Raw genomic sequence first — 8509 nt, forward strand, 5'->3', positions numbered from 1 at the left:
GTTCTTCTTTCAGATGATTTTTTTTATTTGCTACTTCATCTTCTAGGCGTCATATTCTAATCTATAAAATAAGAATTGAAAAATTTCAACTTAGTAAAATGAACAGGAATAACCTGTTCACCATAAAAAATATTTAAAAAAGTATTATTTCTAGCAGCTATTACTTTTCAGGAGGAATATGTCCTTCCCTGATTTCCAAAATTGGCGATTACGTAATCAATCATACATTATATTCTAATATTTTTCAACTATTATACAAACAATATCTCTTTTTTCCTCCCCTTAATCCGAAGTACTTAGGATTGACCACCCTTATCCTAAACTTCAACTTGCCACGATCTACCACATCATCTATACTCACAACAGATGTCCTCATATTGCATTCAATAAGATCTCCTATCTCTTTTTTGATCTTCCTCTACCTCTCCTATACACCTATACTCCCTCTTATATGTTTGTTCCTTATCCTATCTTCACTAGTCACTCCACTCATCCATCTAAGCATTCTCATCTCTGCTCTATTCTCTTGTCAACCGCCCAACACATTTAACCATACATCATAGCTGGTCCAACACAGTCGTATAGATCTAACCTTTTAGACTCATTGAAATTCTCCTATCGCATAACAAACCAGACGCTTCTCTCTACTTCAACCATCCGCACTTATATCTGTGCCTTACATCCTCGTCAATACCACCGCGCTTTTGCACAACTGATCCTAAATACTTAAAACTTTCCACCTCTCCAATTACGTCCTCGCTTATTGTCACTGATCTTCTCATTTCACCTAACTCGTGTTCACTTTTTCAAACTCGTACTCTATAAACTTTATCATACCCTTACTTATTTTTAAACCCCTTTTTTTCAAGAGCTGATCTCAATACTTCTAGCCTTTGACTAATTTTCTCCTATTAACCTTATATCGTCAGCAAACAACTTGCACCACGGAACCTCTCCTAGTATATCTCTAGTAATTTCATCCGTCACTATAGAAAATAAGTATGGACTTAAAGCTTTATGCCTCTATAAATTCCACACTCCTGTATGTCTCTTATACCTTTTAGCTTCGATGCGAAGCTGAGAATGTATTGGTTTTACTATGATGTGTTTATTTTTTTTTTTTTTTTTTGTGTCTGTTACCACTTTTTCTCAGCTCTCACCGAACGGATTTCTTTCAACGATACGTCAAAAGATCACAAATCGTATCTAGTCGAAGACATTACCCTTCAAAATTGAAAAAATTTCCCTCGTTCCCCGTAAATGGGGGAAACCTCCAAAAAAATTACAAATTTAAAAATCGCTAATTTTCGAAATTTTTTCAATTTTTTTTACTAAAAACTGCCGTAACTTTTTCAAAAATGAACATATCAATATAATTTTTTTTATAGATGCTTGATGTCTTTACCTATAATATGGTATTTTTTTTTGTAAATTTTATCCTACCTACCCACAGGGGGGGATTTAAAATGACAACTTTTTAACAAAAAATTTACTTTTTTAACTTAACTTTTGAAAGTGTTCCGGAAATACTGACACTTTTATATATATCTTAAATTAAAGCTAATGTAATATACTTTATTATGGAAAAAAAAAATTGACCTCTGGACTTGTCTTCGTGGTGAAAATAGACATCAAAGTTAATAAAAAATTACGATTTTTGTAAAATAATTTTTTTTATATTTTTAACTTAATAATGCTCTAACTTTTTCAAAAATGAACATATCAATATAATTTTTTTTTTTATAGATGCTTGATGTCTTTACTTATCATTTGGTATATTTTTTTGTAAATCTGACACTTAACCTGCCCATAGGGGGGGATTTAAAATGACAACTTTTTCACAAAAAATTAACTTTTTCAACTTAACTTTTGAAAATGTTCCGGAAATACTGACACTTTTATATATATCTTAAAAAAAAGCTAATGTAATATACTTTATTATAAAAAAAAAAATTTCGCACTTTATTTTGTCTTCACAATGAAAATGTCTACCAAATGCTATTTTGTGTGAAAATTCTCGATTTTATATTTTACATTTTTTACTTTATATTGCTATAACTTTTTCAAAATTGTATGGATCAATACAATTTTTTCATGAGAAGTAGTATTTATATACATCTTTCATTGGATATACTTTTTTTTTAAATCAGACTATTTCCCTATATATGGGGGGGCTTCAAATATAAAAAATGCATATAGAAAGTAGAACTTTTTCAACTTAACTTTTGAAAGTGTTCCGGAAGGTCTGACACTTTTATATATATCTTAAATTAAAGCTAATGTAATATACTTTAATTTGAAAAAAAAAAATTTGACCTCTGGACTTGTCTTCGTGGTGAAAATAGACATCAAAGTTAATAAAAAATTACGATTTTTGTAAAATAATTTTTTTTTTTTATAGATGCTTGATGTCTTTACTTATCATTTGGTATATTTTTTTGTAAATCTGACACTTAACATGCCCATAGGGGGGGATTTAAAATGACAACTTTTTCACAAAAAATTTACTTTTTCAACATAACTTTTGAAAATGTTCCGGAAGGTCTGACACTTTTATATATATCTTAAATTAAAGCTAATGTAATATACTTTAATTTGAAAAAAAAAAATTTGACCTCTGGACTTGTCTTTACGGCGAAAATGGCTACTGAATGCTATTTTCGTGTGAAAATTCTCGATTTTATTATTTATATTATATTTAACTTTATAATGCTATAACTTATTGAAAAGTTTATGGATCTACACAATTTTTTTATGAGAAATAATATTTTTTAATAAACCCTTTTACATTCGACATACTTTATCTTAATCGAGATATTAATAAGGAACCAGCAGATCAAGTAGCTTTTAGAATAAAACACCAATTTTTTTAAAATTAAACACTATCTAAAGATTTTCATCGAAGCGTTTATTTTTGATAGTGATTTTAATCACTGTCAGATACCATTATACTTGATCCAACTATGCCACGTCACCACTGTGCCGCGACCCCCCTGTGCTGGGTTTTTATAATGGCACCTGTATATTATTCCTCCATTCTTTCGGAATTTTCTCATCTAATAAGATTTTATTAAAAAGATCCTTCAACCACCTTATGCTAACACCGCTTAATATTTTCCATATTCTATCAACACTTCATCTGGTCCCTAATGCTTTATTTATTTTTTCATTGATGTCACAGCCTCCCATATCTCTTTTTTACTAATTAAATCTACAAGTCCCTTGTTTCACGAGATATCCTCTAATATCTCTTTTCGATACTCCTCATTCAGCCTTTATTCACATCATCATCACTCGAGAATACCCTATTATCAACACTTTTTATACACCTTATCATTATATATATATAAAGATTATAATCTTTAGACCTTCTCTCTCTTACTTTTACAAGTCTCTAGACTTCTTTTTCACCTTCCTTTATTCCTATAACTCGTCATACCTCTTAAACTTCGTCTTATTTACCACACACATGGCCTTCTTAGCACAAGCCTTTATGAGTATGAGTACTCCATCCAATCAAAAAAGGTAAGAACCTTTTGCTCTTCTATCATACTTTGAATTACTATTTCTTGCTTTTGTATCTATCTTTCTCCCTTATACACGAGTCCATCCCAGAATTGAGTGATGATATCCCTACACCGTTAAAACTACAAGCGTTTAATAACCTGTACACATGGATGGTGAAACAGTTACCGCACAAGTTGTCCGGTTAGTATCAAACACTTGGTCTTTAAGATTTTTCTGTTTCTAACTACTTTATTTTCTCTCACCTGTTGTTACCGTGTACATCCCAGATGGGACAATCCGCCTAAGTTTTGTTCAGGACTCCTCATACTTTTTGACAACATTTTATGCCGGCTATCGACCTGACGAAACCTCATTAATCGCCTCTTAAGATTGGCAGAGAGTTCGTAGAAGTATTCTTATCCCCTTTCCACGGGGACTATAATGCAAACAATATAACCATGTAAACATTTTCCCATCAAACACTACAATAGTAAATTCTAAATGAAATTTTTTCGCTGAATTTAACTATAATGAGGAAATAATTATTTCCTCATTTAACAATGTTAACATTGTTAAAGGTTTATTTTTAAACTCCTATGTGTAATTTAATAGATTAAACTTGCTGTTATAAGGTTACTAATAGTATTAATAATAGTAATAGTATATATATATATATATATATATTATTTATATTTAGCATTTATAAATTTTGTTAAGCCACTTTAAATCATTCATAGTTTGAGCAACTTAGTTGTAGTATTATATATTAGCACAAAAATATTTTTCATTTTAAGAGACGATAAAACCTCTAAACCTTCCTAATGCTATAACCTCGATAACAAATAATTACTAAGTTGTTTAGTCAATTAAATAATAAAATTATACTATCTATTGGTGTGTTCGGAGTAACTTAATTAGTAAACTATTAATAGTGTACTAATAGGGAAGAACTCTTCGCTTTAATAAAAAATTATTTTTATAAAATGTGACGATTTCTTTCTTTGACTTATCGAAGTGGAGGCATGAGAGGTTTAGCCCCATTAGCGTAAAATTAGCCCCCCATGACATCATGATTTCTAAAACTTGGTAAATTTTATAAATGTCTACTTAATATTTCATTATGGATAATTTATATTATGTTTAAAATATATATATGAGATTACCTTTAGTAACATAAAATAAAAAAATAGACAATGTCTAGTTTTTTTTCTTCCTCACCTTAATTAAAACTACATGGGGTTACAAACTCGAAAGAGTAACAAAATAGGTGGGTGTTACATGTAATGTATTTTGTTAAATGCATAACTAGAACCGGATCGTGATTAGTCGATTTAATTACGACAACGAAAGAAAATTAGTAAAATAAGACATTAAAATTTGATCGAAAAACCAAAAATATATAGTGTGTTATTTTAGCTTCAATGCGAAGCTGAGAAGGTATTACTTTACACGGATGTGTTTATTTATTTATTTTATTGTGTCTCTCACTACTTTTTCTCAGGTCTCACTGACCGATTTTTTTTCAACGATACGTTCTAAACCCTCAAAAATTAAAAAAATTATACCTCGTTCTCCGTAAATGGTGAAAATCCCCCAAAAAATTATAAATTTTAAAATTGGTAAATTTCCACATTTTTTTTTTAAATTTTCATAACTTATTGAATAATAAACAAATTAAAATAATTCTTTTGTCTTCGATGCGAAGCTGAGAAGGTATTGGTTTTACTATGATGTGTTTTTTTTTTTTTTTTCTGTTACCACTTTTTCTCAGCTCTCACCGAACGGATTTCTTTCAACGATACGTCAAAAGATCACAAATCGTATCTAGTCGAAGACATTACCCTTCAAAATTGAAAAAAATTCCCTCGTTCCCCGTAAATGGGGGAAATCTCCAAAAAAATTACAAATTTAAAAATCGCTAATTTTCGAAATTTTTTCAATTTTTTTTACGAAAAACTGCCGTAACTTTTTCAAAAATGAACATATGAATATAATTTTTTTTTTTTTGTAGATGCTTGATGTCTTTACCTATCATTTGATATATTTTTTTTGTAAATTTGACCCTTTATCTGCCCACAGGGGGGGATTTAAAATGACAACTTTTTCACAAAAAATTAACTTTTTCAACTTAACTTTTGAAAATGTTCCGGAAGGTCTGACACTTTTATATATATCTTAAATTAAAGCTAATGTAATATACTTTAATTTGAAAAAAAAAAATTTGACCTCTGGACTTGTCTTCACGGCGAAAATGGCTACCGAATGCTATTTTCGTGTGAAAATTCTCGATTTTATTATTTATATTATATTTAACTTTATAATGCTATAACTTATTGAAAAGTTTATGGATCCACACAATTTTTTTATGAGAAATAATATTTTTTAATAAACCCTTTTTCATTCGACATACTTTATCTTAATCGAGATATTAATAAGGAACCAGCAGATCAAGTAGCTTTTGGAATAAAACACCAATTTTTTTTAAATTAAACACTATCTAAAGATTTGCATCGAAGCGTTTATTTTTGATAGTGATTTTAATCACTGTCAGATACCATTATACTTGATCCAACTATGCCACGTCACCACTGTGCCGCGACCCCCCTGTGCTGGGTTTTTTTTATATAGATACCTTAGATATTTTTATTTCATCCGATATACATTTTTTGAAAATCTGACACTTGACCTGCCCATAAGAGGAATTAAAAGAACAATTTTTACATACAAGTTAAACTTTTTTTATTTCATTTTTGAACTTTTTCCGGATATTATTGACACTTTTATTTAATCTTAAATTAAAGCTTATGTAATATACTTTACTACGAAAAAGAAATTGTTTGAGATATAGTGAAAATGGTTATTGAATTAAAATATATGCTATGTTTGTGTTAAAATTCTGAGTATTGTATTTTAATTTATTTTAATATACCTTATAAGGGAAGTACACTGCTTTTCATGAATATTATATAAATCTAATTGACATAGAATATAAAGATAATCTTATTTCAATTTTTTTTTCTTCTATGTCGAATAAAGTAATTTTAACATTTGAATCAGCTTAAGTTGCCAATTTTATCAAACGGCGAATGCCACGAACGTATACGATTCAGTAAAAACATTGCCATAGTCATTGCCGATATTTTGCAATTTTTAGCTTCGATGCGAAGCTGAGAAAGTATTGGTTTTACTATGATGTGTTTTTTTTTTTTTTGTCTGTTACCACTTTTTCTCAGCTCTCACCGAACGGATTTCTTTCAACGATACGTCACAAGATCACAAATCGTATCTAGTCGAAGACATTACCCTTAAAAATTGAAAAAAATTCCCTCGTTCCCCGTAAATGGGGGAAACCTCCAAAAAAATTACAAATTTAAAAATCGCTAATTTTCGAAATTTTTTCAATTTTTTTTACTAAAAACTGCCGTAACTTTTTGAAAAATGAACATATTAATATAATTTTTTTTTATAACTACCTTAGATGTTTACTTATCATTTTATATATTTTTGTGAACATTTAACCCTTTAAGAGCCCACAGGAAGAGTTTCAAAATGGTAACTTTTTTACAAAAAATTAACTTTTTCAACTTAACTTTTGAAAATGTTCCGGAAGGTCTGACACTTTTATATATATCTTAAATTAAAGCTAATGTAATGTACTTTAATTTGAAAAAAAAAAATTTGACCTCTGGACTTGTCTTCATGGTGAAAACGGCTACCGAATGCTATTTTTGTGTGAAAATTTTCGATTTTATAATTTACATTTTTTACTTTAAAGTGCTATAACTTTTTAAAAAATGTATGGATCAATACAATTTTTTCATGAGAAGTAGTATTTATATACATCTTTCATTGGATATACTTTTTTTTTAAATCAGACTATTTCCCTATATATGGGGGGGCTTCAAATATAAAAAATGCATATAGAAAGTAGAACTTTTTCAACTTAACTTTTGAAAGTGTTCCGGAAGGTCTGACACTTTTATATATATCTTAAATTAAAGCTAATGTAATATAGTTTATTATGGAAAAAAAAAATTGACCTCTGGACTTGTCTTCGTGGTGAAAATAGACATCAAAGTTAATAAAAAATTACGATTTTTGTAAAATAATTCTTTTTTACATTTTTAACTTAGTAATGCTATAAATTATTGAAAAGTGTATGGATCAACACAATTTTTTTATGAGAAATAATAATCCCTTTTTCATTCGATATACTTTATCTTAATCAGGATATTGTCTCAAATAAAGACCTACCAATAGGACCGGATTATACCTATTTAAGACGACAAATTTTTTAATGAGTCCCAAAATAATGTTTTTCATAAAAACTATAAACAATGTTTTTATTACAAAGTAAAAATTAAAGGTTTTAAAAAATTAATAATAATAATAAATTAACATTGATTTTTCAAGTTATTTTATCTATTAAACAGAATTTAAGAATAGGTTTTTTCTTTGTATGTATGTATTACTCATAGGACCTTTTAATCCGGACCTGACTGCTAAATCTAAGAGTTTTTGAATATTTATAAAAAAATGTACCTATTGTTTTGATCTGTTATATAAATTACATGAGTCATAAGTTAAAACAGATATTATATTGTTATTAGTTGTTTTGTCATAGTTTAATAACTACTTAGAACTGACTATACTTATCATAAAATGTTAGCCCAATATATACCAGTGATCCACTGAAATTTTCTCGCTAGCCTAAGTTTTGAGTTCATCCCATACCCACAAAAAAATTCTTTAACGTATATTAAATATAATTTTTTTATTGGCAAACGAAGAGAAAAATTGAAAAGAAAAAAAATGGTATGCGCAAGTTACTGGTTCAAACAAATTAAGATAATTGTACTTTATATAACAGATAAAAATTACATTTTTATAAAAGTTCAATTAATTTTAGATTACAACTAAAGATTTCAACATTTTCAGTTTTAAAAATTGATATATTTCTTAAATTACTAAAATTTCAAAAAAAACAATGATCACAAATAAT

General features: G+C 28.3%; 1 long non-coding RNA gene across 1 annotated transcript; it reads right to left on the reverse strand.

Annotated features, from left to right (window-relative positions):
* Positions 1-1107: 1107 nt before the first annotated feature.
* On the reverse strand, positions 1108-6965 carry LOC126899448 (uncharacterized). The gene is made up of 2 exons (XR_007702596.1): positions 6859-6965; positions 1108-1271 (listed from the first exon to the last, which is right to left on the reverse strand). It is a non-coding gene; the product is annotated as an uncharacterized LOC126899448 (long non-coding RNA).
* Between the last annotated feature and the right edge of the window lie 1544 nt (positions 6966-8509).

This window comes from Daktulosphaira vitifoliae, unplaced genomic scaffold (assembly GCF_025091365.1).
Source record: "Daktulosphaira vitifoliae isolate Bord-2020 unplaced genomic scaffold, ASM2509136v1 Scaffold_2, whole genome shotgun sequence".
Taxonomy (NCBI): domain Eukaryota; kingdom Metazoa; phylum Arthropoda; class Insecta; order Hemiptera; family Phylloxeridae; genus Daktulosphaira; species Daktulosphaira vitifoliae.